Source organism: Theobroma cacao, chromosome 7 (assembly GCF_053813885.1).
Source record: "Theobroma cacao isolate CCN51 chromosome 7, ASM5381388v1, whole genome shotgun sequence".
NCBI classification, from domain to species: Eukaryota; Viridiplantae; Streptophyta; class Magnoliopsida; order Malvales; family Malvaceae; genus Theobroma; species Theobroma cacao.
This window is the reverse complement of record NC_142645.1, coordinates 17,400,710-17,414,099: the sequence shown is the minus strand read 5'-3', so window position 1 is coordinate 17,414,099 and position 13,390 is coordinate 17,400,710. Positions and strand designations below refer to the sequence as shown.

At 32.8% G+C, this 13,390-nt stretch overlaps 1 pseudogene; it reads right to left on the bottom strand.

Moving 5' to 3' along the window:
• Nucleotides 1-426: 426 nt before the first annotated feature.
• LOC18594729 (putative terpene synthase 9) lies at nt 427-8,593 on the bottom strand (annotated as a pseudogene).
• Between the last annotated feature and the right edge of the window lie 4,797 nt (nt 8,594-13,390).

The window sequence follows — 13,390 nt, the reverse complement described above, 5'->3', positions numbered from 1 at the left end:
GGAATATGGGCAAAGAGGTATGATATGGACTTGGTAAAAACCAGAGACCAAGCTATTCATTTTGGTAGCTTGGTTAAAATGGGGTATGTACTTGATGGAGAAAGGTTCATTAAAACTTCCAAGACTGGTCCAAGAAAAGAACACAGCCTACCTGCTTAACCTGAAAAAGCTCCCTTCAGATTTTCAAATGAAGTGATTTTTAATTTGCTCATGAGGATTGATGGTAACCTGACTGACCAAGGAATGAAGCTACAGAAAATGGAAGATAAAATCACTAAGTTGGAAAACAAGCTGAAGGAGAAGGAAAACATGCCATCTGAAACTATGGCTACAGATAGCTCTGCCACATCCAGCACTGCACCTGCACAACAAGTGCTGAAAGTTTAGTTAAGTCAGTAGAAACATTTGCTCCTCGTGTTGAAAGTTCTAGCATTTAGACTGAAGGTTCCACCCATAAATCTGCCAGTCCTGCTCTACAGACTGAAGACTCTCCCCAAGGGGTTGATCAACCAACCAAGACACCCTCCCCTGAACCTCAAAGCAAAAATAATTCAGAGATAGAGAAACACCAGGCCTCTCCTCCAAACTTAGAGGAAGTTTCCATCATGGATGTCTTCCACCAAATGGTTAAGGAGGGACAAGCTGAAAAGGACATTGCTAGGACAGAAACTCAAAAGGATGGTAAAGGTGTAGGAAAAGGAAAGAAATCTACATCAGCTACCAGAGTAAAGACAAAAGCAGGGAAAGCCAAAGCCACTACAGCACCACCAATTGAGGCAAAACTACCAACCAAACGCAGGAAGACCATGGCAACTAAGACAGCTTTTCTCAAGAGAAGAAAGTCTTCCAGGTTGGCAGAGAAATCCAGACCAGTTTCAACCTTCTCTCCAATCCCTGTCTCAGACAAGTCCTCACCAAAACCTTCCCCAAGACATTCATCACCTCTCCGAGAGCCCTCTCATTTTCCTCTTAACCCTTTCTACAGCACTGAATCCTCACCCTCTGACACATAAGATGAATAGAAGCCCCTCCCTTTGATGCTGACAAAAAGGGAGAGTAGAGTAGAATGGGTGCACGAACCAAGAACCACAAGAACCAAGAACCAGAGAATAAATTTAAAAAAAAAATGTTAGGGTTGAGGAACCAGGAAGGAACCTAGGAAAGGAAAAAAGACAAAATCAAAGATGAATGAACTTAGAAAAATAGAAGATAGGAAGCAAAAATAGTCCAGGGGCAGTTTCAAAATACTTGTTGATTAACTGTTATTTGTGCCATGGTGGCACTTAAACACTCAGTTTTAATTCTGTTATTTATGTGGTTGTATGTGAAAAATGAATGTTGATATAGCTATGTTGCTTAATTGCTAAAAATTGAAGTCTGCTAATAATTTGTTATTTTGGTATTTTGACTGTCATGAACAAAATCTACCGGTGCTATGCTGATATTGATTTACATGCTGATAAATTATTTTTGTTATGCCATTGTGGATAATTTTTGTTTGAAAATAGATATAGATGGTATGAATAGTATATCAATTGAAACATAAATGAAGTGAACAAAATCTGAAATGAATAAACTATTAACAGCTGCTGGAATAGTGATGAAAATCTGTCAACATTTAAAGCTGAAAGTTTAATGATGATCTGCTAATACTTACTTGCTGCAAATCACTCTATTTTGCTGAACATATGTATACTCTAAATGTACAATATCATTTTCTATATGACGAGAATAAAATTGGCTGAAATAAAATAAGCAAAATATGCACACACTAAGGGGGAGCTTATACTTAGGGGGAGCAATCCTCAATTTTTACAGAAACTAAAAAGAATTAAAATGATACTATGCTGTTAATCAATGAATGTTTTGTCATCATCAAAAAGGGGGAGATTGTTGACTCCATTAGTTTTTTATGATAATAAAACATTCCCATTTATGTGTGTCTAATGCCTTTACTTGAGTGTGCAGGAAAGTAATATATGAAATTAATTTATTGACTCTTCAAAGAGTATTTTTGAAAGAAAAAGAAGAATAAAATCAATAAGATGTAACTAAATAACAAGGAGCAAGCTTATTGGTGAAACAAGGAAGAACATTGGTTGACCAAATTTCAAATTGGAGAAATGACGGGCTGAAGAGTTTGAGAAACAGAACCAATTTAGTCAACCAAGTCAGTCGACTAAGTGCTCTTTGCCAGAATCTGCAAACTAGAAACAGAACCAAATTAGTCAACCAAGTTAGTCGACTAAGAGCTCTTTGTCTGTAATTTGAACCAGAGCATTATAAGACAGATTAACAGCTAGAACTCATCCTCAACTATTTCCAACAGATATAAACTGCCAAACTGCCATCAGAGTTGCGTTTCCAAGTATAAAAGGGTCTTCCAACAATAAAAAAGAAATTTTTTGAAGCCTTGAATGAGATTTGAGCTATAGAAAGTAGAAAAAACCAGAAAAGCTTCACTGCACCTTACTGTACTTAAACGCCAATCTTTGTAACAGAGTTCAGTACTTCATCTTGTACCATCTAGATCAAGTAAGTGATCGTAGGTACTTCTTTATTACTTCTCTTGTATTGTTAGAGTGAGGGAGTCACTCTAAGGGGTTGTTCAAGCTTGGGATAGCTTGATTGTTGTAGGTTGTGGTTGAGCCTTAGAAAACCACATTGGGTTTTAATTGAGCCCATGAAAAACTAGTGTAAAAGGTTGTGGTTGAGCCTGGTAAAAGCTATTGTAAAGCTTGGTGAAAGCTTGTGAATTTCACCGGTCCATAGTGGATTTGTGGGAACATCCTTGGTTGGATAATCAAGGTAGTGGATGTAGGTCTTAGAATGAGCCACTCTAAATTACTGTGCATTTTATACTCTGTTTTTTGTTTTCTTAAGTTCTGAAAATTAGTTTCCAATCTTGTCAAGAGCCAAATTGTGCTATTCACCCCCGTTCTAGCACATATTATCAGGACCAACACATTCACCGATCCTCGTTGATTCTTAAATCGACTCTAACTCCCCCTAATGGTCCGAAAGGAGATGTGGGGTCTCGTTAGAACCTATCACACATAATAGCATCACAAATCAACTCAATTCACATAACCATAATTCTAAAAGCTATCTCCTAAATCATGTTCTACTAGTTATTCCTAGCTAGCTTCCAACTACCATTAAGTGGATATCTATTTTCACTATTCTAGTCACACTAAAATGAATAAACCACCTCAACTATAAAACACTCACAAATCTAACCACTAGCCATTCTCAACAACTTAAAAATCAACTCAATTTTCATTACTCACCTTGGTAGCTTTGTAATTGAATTCGTTTTCAAAAGCTTTCAAACTATTGTGAAAAATCTTTCTTTCTCTCTCTAGAACATCCAACTAGTGAGAGCAAGTATTAAGGAAAGGCTTTGGAGGGTTTTAAGGTGAAAGAGTAAAAGAGCACAAAGGACTTTGTAAAAAGGTGAAGAAAAGCATAAAAATTTGGGTTAACTTGAGAAAATTTATGGAGGTTTCAAAGCAAGCTTCCATGGAATGTGAGAAAATGTGAGGAGGGAAGAAGAAGAAGAAGAAGAAGTTGCTAGAAACTTAGATATTTATGCCTAATGTTTATCCAATTTCTCACAAAATTATCAAAATGCCCTTAACGAGGTCACTTTGTCTTCCTCTTACCTTTAGACAATCTTTTTACTTCTTTGACACTGAGACAAAGTCCATAATAGTCTAGAAATACTCGAGTTCATGAAAACTTAAAAGTTTTGACTCAAGATGTAAAATGACCGTTTTACCCTTACCATGAAAATTATCAGTATTTCTATCTTCTTCATTTATTTTATCATCATTCATTTATTCCTTAGGTCTATTTAGACCTTAATAACATTTGAGAGCTACTTCAAGGAGCTCACCATGAGAAATGACGAAATTACCCCTAGTCCATGTTATCACATCTACTTTTAATTATGGGTCTATAGAGGTCAAGGTCTCACACTCCTCTTGTCTCCTTGGTGCCCAAAATACCTTATTATGATGTCAAATCACTTTTTTTATCTTGCAAATTCTTCCTTGATAAAAATATTATTATTTTATTATTATTTCTTCGCGTGCGAAATATTTTATCCCAAACTATTCCTTTCATCTTTCATCAATTTTAAACATTATAATTAACCTCAACTGGCATTCAATAAGCCTTATTAATCACCATATCAAAGTACGGGGTATTACAATTCCAGTAGCTATGCCAAGCTTAAAACCTCTAGGGATCGACCCCTCCTTGCCATGTGAACAACCTTTCATGCCTTATTTGCAAAAATTACATTTCTTTGGTTTCCTTATGCAATCATACTTTCATCCATTGATACCACATTAATCCAACAACATCAGAGTAGGAAGTTCATGTCAATCTAGTTAGGAAAACTCAACCAACATTCAAATTATATTAACACGTAATTCATTCAAACTTGTCCAACATTTACTTAAGTTTAAGCAACATCATTTCATAAAATGGGGGAGTTTCATTATATGAATGTAAGAGGTTTGCTTGGGACTAGCGGGCTATACCTATCTAAATTCTAGTGCTGGTCATGGAACCCCAAAAAGGGATCGTGATAGTATCATAAAGGGTATCGTTAGTAGGGGTAGCTGACAAAGCTATATGGTTGCTACGCAGATTTAGTTTTGCTCATTTGAAGTTTTTGAGATCACAGGGGAAGGCTATCTAGGCCACCCTTATGTGTTTTCTTTTGTTGTTCTCATCATGAATACAAAGTCATTACCTTTCAAAAAAAAATAGGTAACATTTTATAAAGTAAATTCAAATAAGTGGTCAATCACACCTAAACAAAAAATATTGATAATGATTTCATTTAACATTAAATGGTTTAGTTTCGGAACCTGCACATTATGACACACACAACTAGATTATAGATGTAAGTAGATATATAATGGGAAAATGTTTACGGTTAGTAGTTTTTTTCTATTTACACCAAAATTGCTAATAGCAAGACCAAATATCCATTTGGAAAACGAGATTGCATTTAGTATTTTGATTCAATATGTACTACATAGGACCCCTGCTAGCTTTAAAAAATTTTCCTTAATGTATAAATATAATTTACTAGAATTAGGTGCAATAAATGATACAACATAGCATAATAGCTACAAGCAAGACTCAATTAGAAAAAGATAAGCAACCTTTTATTCAAAGACCTCATAAAGCATAAAATCCAATTATTAAGCCACTCTTGGGCTGAAATTTCAAAATCTTATTTCAGTAAAGCTTGATCACATTGTTCCATCGAAATGGGCTCAAGGATTGGCTTGACACAATCTTGATTTTCTTTGATTTGAATGCCAAACCAATCGCAATATTGGTAGATCCGATGAATACATCGTGTCATTTCGACAGCAACTTTGACAATATCGGGTGCTCGAAGAGAATCTTTAACTATTACTTCGTTAAAATTTTACCACAAATTTCTGATCAAGCCTGTCACATGATTATGTGCTTCTTCTTCCGAAACACCTTCTTGGGTCATGTAAAAATGGATGAAATTCATTGATTCTCCCCTTTTGATTTCAACCTTCAAAAGATAAGTAATATCTAACTTAACAAATTATTGAAATATAATAAAATAGGTAGCCACTAGTTTGGTAGACAAGTGAGAGAGATTTGTTGAAACGTTAAATTGGTACAGCAATAAAGCAATAGCAATGCAGGTAAGAACAAACCTCGGCAGTGTTTAAATCATTAATGAGTTGACCAATGTAGCCAGGCAACCTAACTAAGTCAGAGACAGACCAATGCTCCACAAATTCTGACAAATAATCATTTATAGAGTGTCCTACCACTCCAAAAAAGCCATAGACAATGGATACAGGTACACCAATCGAGACCCAAGCATTCTCAAGATATTCCTCTGCAGTTGGAGTGTATCCGCTGTGAAACCATCGTGCTTCCTTGAGATATCCTCTAATATAACACAACCACTACAAAAATTGAATGTCAACTTGTCAGTATAAATTACAATTAATAGATAAAGTTCTCATTATGTATGTACTCCATGCATAATTTCCATTTTTTCTTTATATATCTTTTTTTAAAATTATGTCATTTTTTTAAACATCTAAAATTCTTTTTTGTATTTTATAAATTATTATTTATAATTTCTTTTTTTACTTTTCAGCATTAAAAATTGTAAAACATCAATTAATTTACAAAATTGTTTTGAAATTTTTTTAACAAATAGACTAAAACTAAAGGTTTTTTTCCCTTAATTTCTATAAAAGTTCAAGAAAGACAAATAAATAATATTTTATTTGGTCATTCGATTATGTACCATACCTATTACATTTTTTTTTTTGTGAACATAGCTATTCCTTAATATAGGGTAAAATATCCATGCCATTATCTTTCAAGGCAAATTGAACCAATTCACTAACATGGTTGCACATGGCTGAGGATACTTTCATGTACTCTTGGAAGTTCCTCCATTGCCTTATTAAGATCCCATCTGCAATTCGGGAAAAGTTTGTCATTAAAAGAGTTTGGAAACGTGTACGTAGAATGAACACAAATTTTCAAAAGCATTGCTCAGACTAAGGAAAGAAGTTGTTGAAAATCTAAATTTCTCACCTATTTACTGCATCTGTGTACTTCTCAAGCTCATCAAGTGAGCCATATACGTCCAATATGTCATCTAAGGCTGTTCCCATGAATCCGAATTTCGCGAGGTTCCTCCTCAATAGGGGTAATTGGGGCCCCGGAGGGCAACTCCCCAGTGCCCAAAAATAAGACTCAAGTAGCCTATCCCGAGCGAAAGGTCGCCTTTCCTTATAGTTCAAGTCCCTCCACCCCCTGCCCAATCAATTGGAAAACAGTAAATATCTTTACATACAAACAGCAACTAAATTCAATTTGTAGACTTTATTACAATTTACTACCTATTCGCGATTTAGGGGCATTTTCCATTAAACCATGTATATCCATTTAACAGCACTGATATTTAGTAACAATTTAAATGATTTAAGTTGATGTGAAAATTAAATTTCTTAACTATCACATTTTATTTTTACCCATAAAAAAACTGACATTTTAAAATCTGATTTATTTTCAATCTAATTTAACTAATGATATCTAGTAATAATAATTTAAAAATCTGATTTCTTAACAATGTAATTTAACTAATTACTGATGTCAAGTAATCGTAATTTAAAAATCTGATGACAATCTTAGCTTAAAAGTTCTTTTTTTTTTCTTTTTCAGATTTATTTTTTAATAGATAATCTTACTCCACTAGTTCCTGCAACTCCTTCAGATAAACAGATTGCATGATATTGTAGTTCAACTTGGCAAGCTCGAGCAAAACCAAATTCATCTTATCATCATATTGGTAGATAGCAATGAAATCTCGTGCTTCTGTCCAAGGCATCCTCCAGTGCAGTGGATATTCCAGTGATTGTTGTATTTGCCGAGCTATAGTCTTCTTTAGCACTAACAGATGTTTTGTACTAAAATTCAGGGCCTCGTCTAAAACATCTTCTTCTGGCATCCCAAGGTAAGAAGCTTTGTGTAAACTCAATAGCCCAATAACATCTTCTCGTGAGCTGTCCATGAATTTTCCATCTATCTCCATGAACTTATTAAACAGATCTGCACATTTTCACCCCTTACATCTTGAGTATGTATGTTACCCAAATAAACAAGAAGTGGAATCCCTTAAATGATCCAGCTGCAGGGTCCCTGCAAGGGCACAGCTGTTGAAAATGCTAAATGAAGATGAGGCGTCGGTAAGGATTCGAATGCATAGTAAAGCAAACTATTCCTTTCAAGATAGTTGGGTATAGATTGGTAAAAGATATTGTATTCATGAATATCTATTTATTGTGATAGTTTCAATAAAGCGAAATAAACTAGATTTGTCAAAAAAAAATTAAATAAGGAGGAAAATTAAAATTAAAAAAGAACACGAACATTTTGAGTCTTGTTAGCCAATCTGAAGTGTTAAATTGAATGATTGATTATTCCAAAAAGTTAAACTAATAAAAAAAACTTGATTATTATATTTAAATTCTAATACACTTCTTCACATGTATTTCAGATGAATATTTAATGGGCTTGCAGGTGGACTCAAGTGTAGAAATAAGCCACGCCCAAAAAAGGATTAAAGAAGTATTGTAAAGTTCAATTTGTAACCAAACACTCGAAACAATATTAAAAGGAGAGAAACACATTTTCTAACATTCGAAATCAAAGCTCTAATATTATATTAAGTTGGGCGTTCAATTATTTCAAAACTTTAGTTGATAGGAAAGGGACAACTATCATATTTAAGTTTAACACTAGGCTTGACAAAAAAAGATGACCATAAATTAAATATAGTGTCCTTTAATGAAACGCTATTCAAAATGATAAAAAAATAAGTTAACTATAGTGAAAACATTTTGCGCATATAACCTGTACCAATGAAGAAACCATTTTGACGTATAAGTCTAAATTGCAAGGCGGCAGTGTAAAGATCAGTGGCAATGTTGGCATCAACAAGTTTAGCGAGAATATCCTTGATATCCTTCTCAAAGTGGTAAGCCCCTCCTAAGCGTTGCATTGTATTGATCAGATCCAGTTGGTCACGTGGTTCTTTCAGCTAGCAAGTAAATCCCCAGCACCTTGCTTAAGTTCCTCAAGACGAGTGACATGGTTCTCGAACTGCAAAGTTAACCAAAATAAAGTGGTGCAGGTTAAACACAGAGTAATTCTAAGGTGATGAAGCTTGGGCATCTAATGAAAGTAAACTTACTGAGTAGGGTGTGGTGAAGGACTTGACGAGTTCAACATCCCAAACAGTGGGAAGGTTACCTGCTGATCGTTGTTCAATACCTTCTGCTTCCATGGTAATACTAAAATGATTAATATTGCGTTGTAACTCGACCGGTTACAGGTATTTATATAGAGATGCAATGAAGAATTTATCCATAACATAACAGAGGATAATAATTAACAGCAGAAATAGTAGAACCCACAAATAGTTCTAAATGACAAAACAGCATGTCTTTCGGTTTTGTTATTCAAATAATTAATTTTTAAATTATTTACTTATATATAAGCATTATACCAACAAATAGAAGAACCCACGTGTAAATCTTTTTGATGGATATGCATCAAACATAATTGGAGATTTGTACTACGGATTGATAAAAATCCATTTGACTTATTCAAATTCTGATCCGATTTAATTTGATTTGATTAGAAAAAATCATCAAAATGTTATGAATATTTTTGTGAATATTTATTTATACCATGTATATCTAGAGTTGGATGTAAATTAGATTGGATGAATATTAAGATTTAATCCATCTAATCCCTTAGTATTATCTTCTTTTTGTAAATTCAATATAGATAAGGGGTTATTAGCCTATAAATAGGCCCCTTCACTTCATTTGTAAATAAACACTTGAATAAGATCTTCTTACTCCCTCTAAATACTTTCTCTTTCCTCTAAATACTTTCTTTTATATTTCTCTTGTAATTGGTCTTTCAGATTTATTTCATAACACGTTATCAGAACGATTATCCGATCTCTCAAATTTTAGAATTATTATGTTTTCATCATCTTCAAGCTCCAAAAGGATTTCAATGATTGGGTTTTGATTTCTGATTTTAGAGAATCAGGTAAGTGACTTGATATCTCTTTAGTATTTTCATTCTTTTAAAATCAACCTTAATATGAATTTTACTATTATGTTGTATATATTATATTTTATCTTTTGATTGGAAAGTGAATTTGCTATTATATAGTTCATTCCCTAAAGTGAATGTGACAAACGAGTTGCTAATAAAAAACTTACCTCTCCTTACCTTGTTTGTTGAGTTTGTAGGTTTGGAAAGCATGAAGATAAGGAGGATAAAATGGTACAAATTACTCTTATTTAAGTAACTAAAATTTTAGTTACCTTTCCTTTAATATCCTCAAAAGTTAATCTATATTCATTTAAATAAAATTAATTTCTAAAATTAAATAACTTGATGAAATGAAGATACGCAATTGAAATGGTACAAATTAATTCATATTCATAACTCTAGGCAACACTCAAATATTATTCAATTGCACCATTTTATTTGATTAATCCATATTCATTTATACAATCACATTACTTACAATCACATTACTTGTAATCAAATAGCATTGTAAAGTAACAAACGCCACCATAATGTGATTGCAAGCAATATGATTATAGGAAAAAATAACATTACAATATTTGGTATACAAGCAAAATAATAATTAAAATGTAGGAAGATAATATTACAGCGTTTGATTTACAAGTACTTTGATGGAAATGTAATGTTAATTTTCAAAATTATCCCTATTATTAAAATGAAAATTTAATATACTTGTATTTTTTATTGTTAATTTTTATATAATATCATCTCTTAAATATATTTTTAATGTCATATATTTTATTTTCATTTCTTATTATAATCTTATATATTTTATTTTCATTTCTTTAATATAATTTTTACATTATATATTTATTTTAATTTCTTTTACCTATATTATATAACTTTTAATTTCTTATATTTTATTTTATTTTAATTTCTAATTTTTATATTATATATTTTATTTTAATATTTTTTATTTTAATTATAACATTAGAAAATGTTTTTAATAAAGTAATAAAGTTGAAGGGTAAAAATGTCTTTACCAACATTGCAGAGTGCAATGTAATGGGATTGTATTGGTTTTGGATTGTAATCACATTACATTACTTGGTTACAATGTGATTGCATTGCAATCTTACATTGCAGTGGTCTGTTACAAAAACGAACATTGCAGTGTAATTTAATTTGACACATTACAGGGAATGGGCTCCCACTTCTCTTATACCAAATGCTACATTAAAGTAGTCAATTCCCATGATTCGTAGGGTAGCTTCTTGATGTTAGAATAAAAGATAACAAGAATTTCAAGTTTTTTCAAACTTCTGGATGCCCAAGCATTCTCCAAACGACAACGTACTAAGTATAGAGTTCGAAGGTTTGTTAAGAATTGAAGTCCTTCTGACAACAAAAGATTCTTGTAAGAACTAAAACTTTAAGGGTTTTCATTCCTTCAAAGAACATAATTGAAACTCTTGTTAAACTGCCTTTGTGATATTGATAACCATAACTCAACAAGAGAGTTTTGAGATGTGGAAACTCTATTTTGTGAAGAAGAATATTTATGTTACTCTTTATTAATGACATTGTTGTGTAGCTTTCAAACCTTTCATTCCTAGGCCATTTCTCTAACTCACTTTTCACCATGAATGTGTTTTCCCCTTCTGATTTCATCCAATGAATAAAATCATGAGCCACATCATATCATGCATTTTCACATGTCTTTTATTACTACTTTCCAACAACAAACCTAACTTTTGGAGGTTTTTTTATTGTTACATGCATTTCCCTCCTTGCATCTTCAAGTAAGTTAACATCGTCGAACATTCCTTCTCCAATTCCATACATAGTTAATTGGTCGATACTAACTTCATAATCTTCTGGGAAAAGAATAACACAATAACCAACATGAATGACTATTGTTTCCTTTTAAATAATCATAACTAATCTGAAGTCTGTTGTAGATACCTCCACAAACATCTTGATTCTCTTTATGTCTAGAGCCTTTTAGTCATTGATTTACTACTTCCCACCCATCTAGAGTTTCAGTTTTCAAAGCTCTTCCAACAATCACAATTGTAAGAGGCAAACCCTTGCATTCTTCGGCAACCTCCTCAGCTACATCATGCAAAAGGGAAGTGACATCTTTTAACCCAAACATTATCTTTGAATAAAGCCCATGCTTCATGTTCAGATAAGATATTGAGCAGAACATCCTTTTGACAATTCATTTGAGTGAAAACTTGTTTAAGGCAGGTGGTTAGAAAAATTTTGCAGCCATTGTGATCATCACCGAATGGAATTCTGATAACCTTCAAGTCAAGTTCTTCCCAAACATCATCAGGGATTATAAGATGCTCTTCACCTCTTTTATTCTCAACAACAATTGCTCTGCTTTTCCTTTGATAGCGTTCTTTTTAAAATCTAAATCTAATAAGTTTGCAATTTTGTCTTGAATATTGTTGAAATTTGGAGTTTGGGACACGGTTATGATCACAACTTTATGGAAAAGTTGTTTGGCTTGGTTTCCCACTTCTTTTGCCAAAGTGCTTTTACCGACTCTTCCCATCCCATATAGTCCAATCATGTTGAGAAGAATTCGAAGATTCAGAAGACATGAAATCCTTAGATGGAATGAACTCTAATCCTAGAATAGTAGCTTGGTAACCTACTCGTTGAAAATTACAAGTCTTTAAAATTTGAGAGATAGAAAGTGTCTTCTTCGCTACTTTCTTACTTAATCAATAATGCTAACCCCAACAAGGACACTAATTGAAACACTTTTTACATTCTATTTCATTTTCCAAACTTTGAGCTTCTTCTAGTTCTTTCTCTGCCCTTGTTAGTCAGTCCTCAACGTCCTTCTCAATTACCTCAGTTTGCCTTAAAGCCTCATCAACATCATTTTTCACCCGATCTTTTCTCAATTCAAGTTGGTTTTGCCGATTCTTGAACTGCTCAACAATTTTGCCCAAACGAATAAAGCAATTGACATAAGGTGATGCGTATTTAGTTTCCAGGTTCCCTACAATGTTGGCAGCAATAGCAAACTCAGCAGCCATTCTTTGATGATTTGAGATTGAAAAGCAACTTTGATGAGAAAAAAGAAAAGAAAAGTGACTTCAAAAAGTAAAAAGTGTTACAGAGAGATAAATACAATTAATGAAAGAGAAAATTATGAAAGTTGATCGTCTTCAAAACTTGACTTTAAAAATAACCATCAAAATAAAATTAACTGTTTTTAGCCATATTTAACCATGACTTGACAAAAATATCTTTGAAACCATTTCAAATAAATTAAACTATTCACTACAATTGCTCTCGATTATCGTATCTGCTTTAGATTTCTCTCTCTCACCATTCAGCTCTCTCTAATTTATCGATTTCTCTTTTCAACATTTGTCTATCGTGCTCTTGATTTTTCTTTCCTATGCTTTCAGGATGCCAAGAGATGATTTTAATGTGCTTGGGGTGGGTGGCTATTTAGAAAATTTGATTTTAGGTGTTTTGGATGAAACTAAAATTATAGAAATGATCACAGATGTTTGAAATAGTTTTTAATTGAATCAATTCGGGCCTAAACACTAATAAACTCAAGAATTTAAAATTTATAATTCTAGGGTTTCAAAGGGAATTTTTTTCAATTTTTAGTTAAAATAGGTGTTTTAGATTAGGAAAATTTTGTTTTGATTTATGAAAACGTGTTAGAAACATTTTAATCAGTGCCAAATCGTAAAAAAAAAAAAAA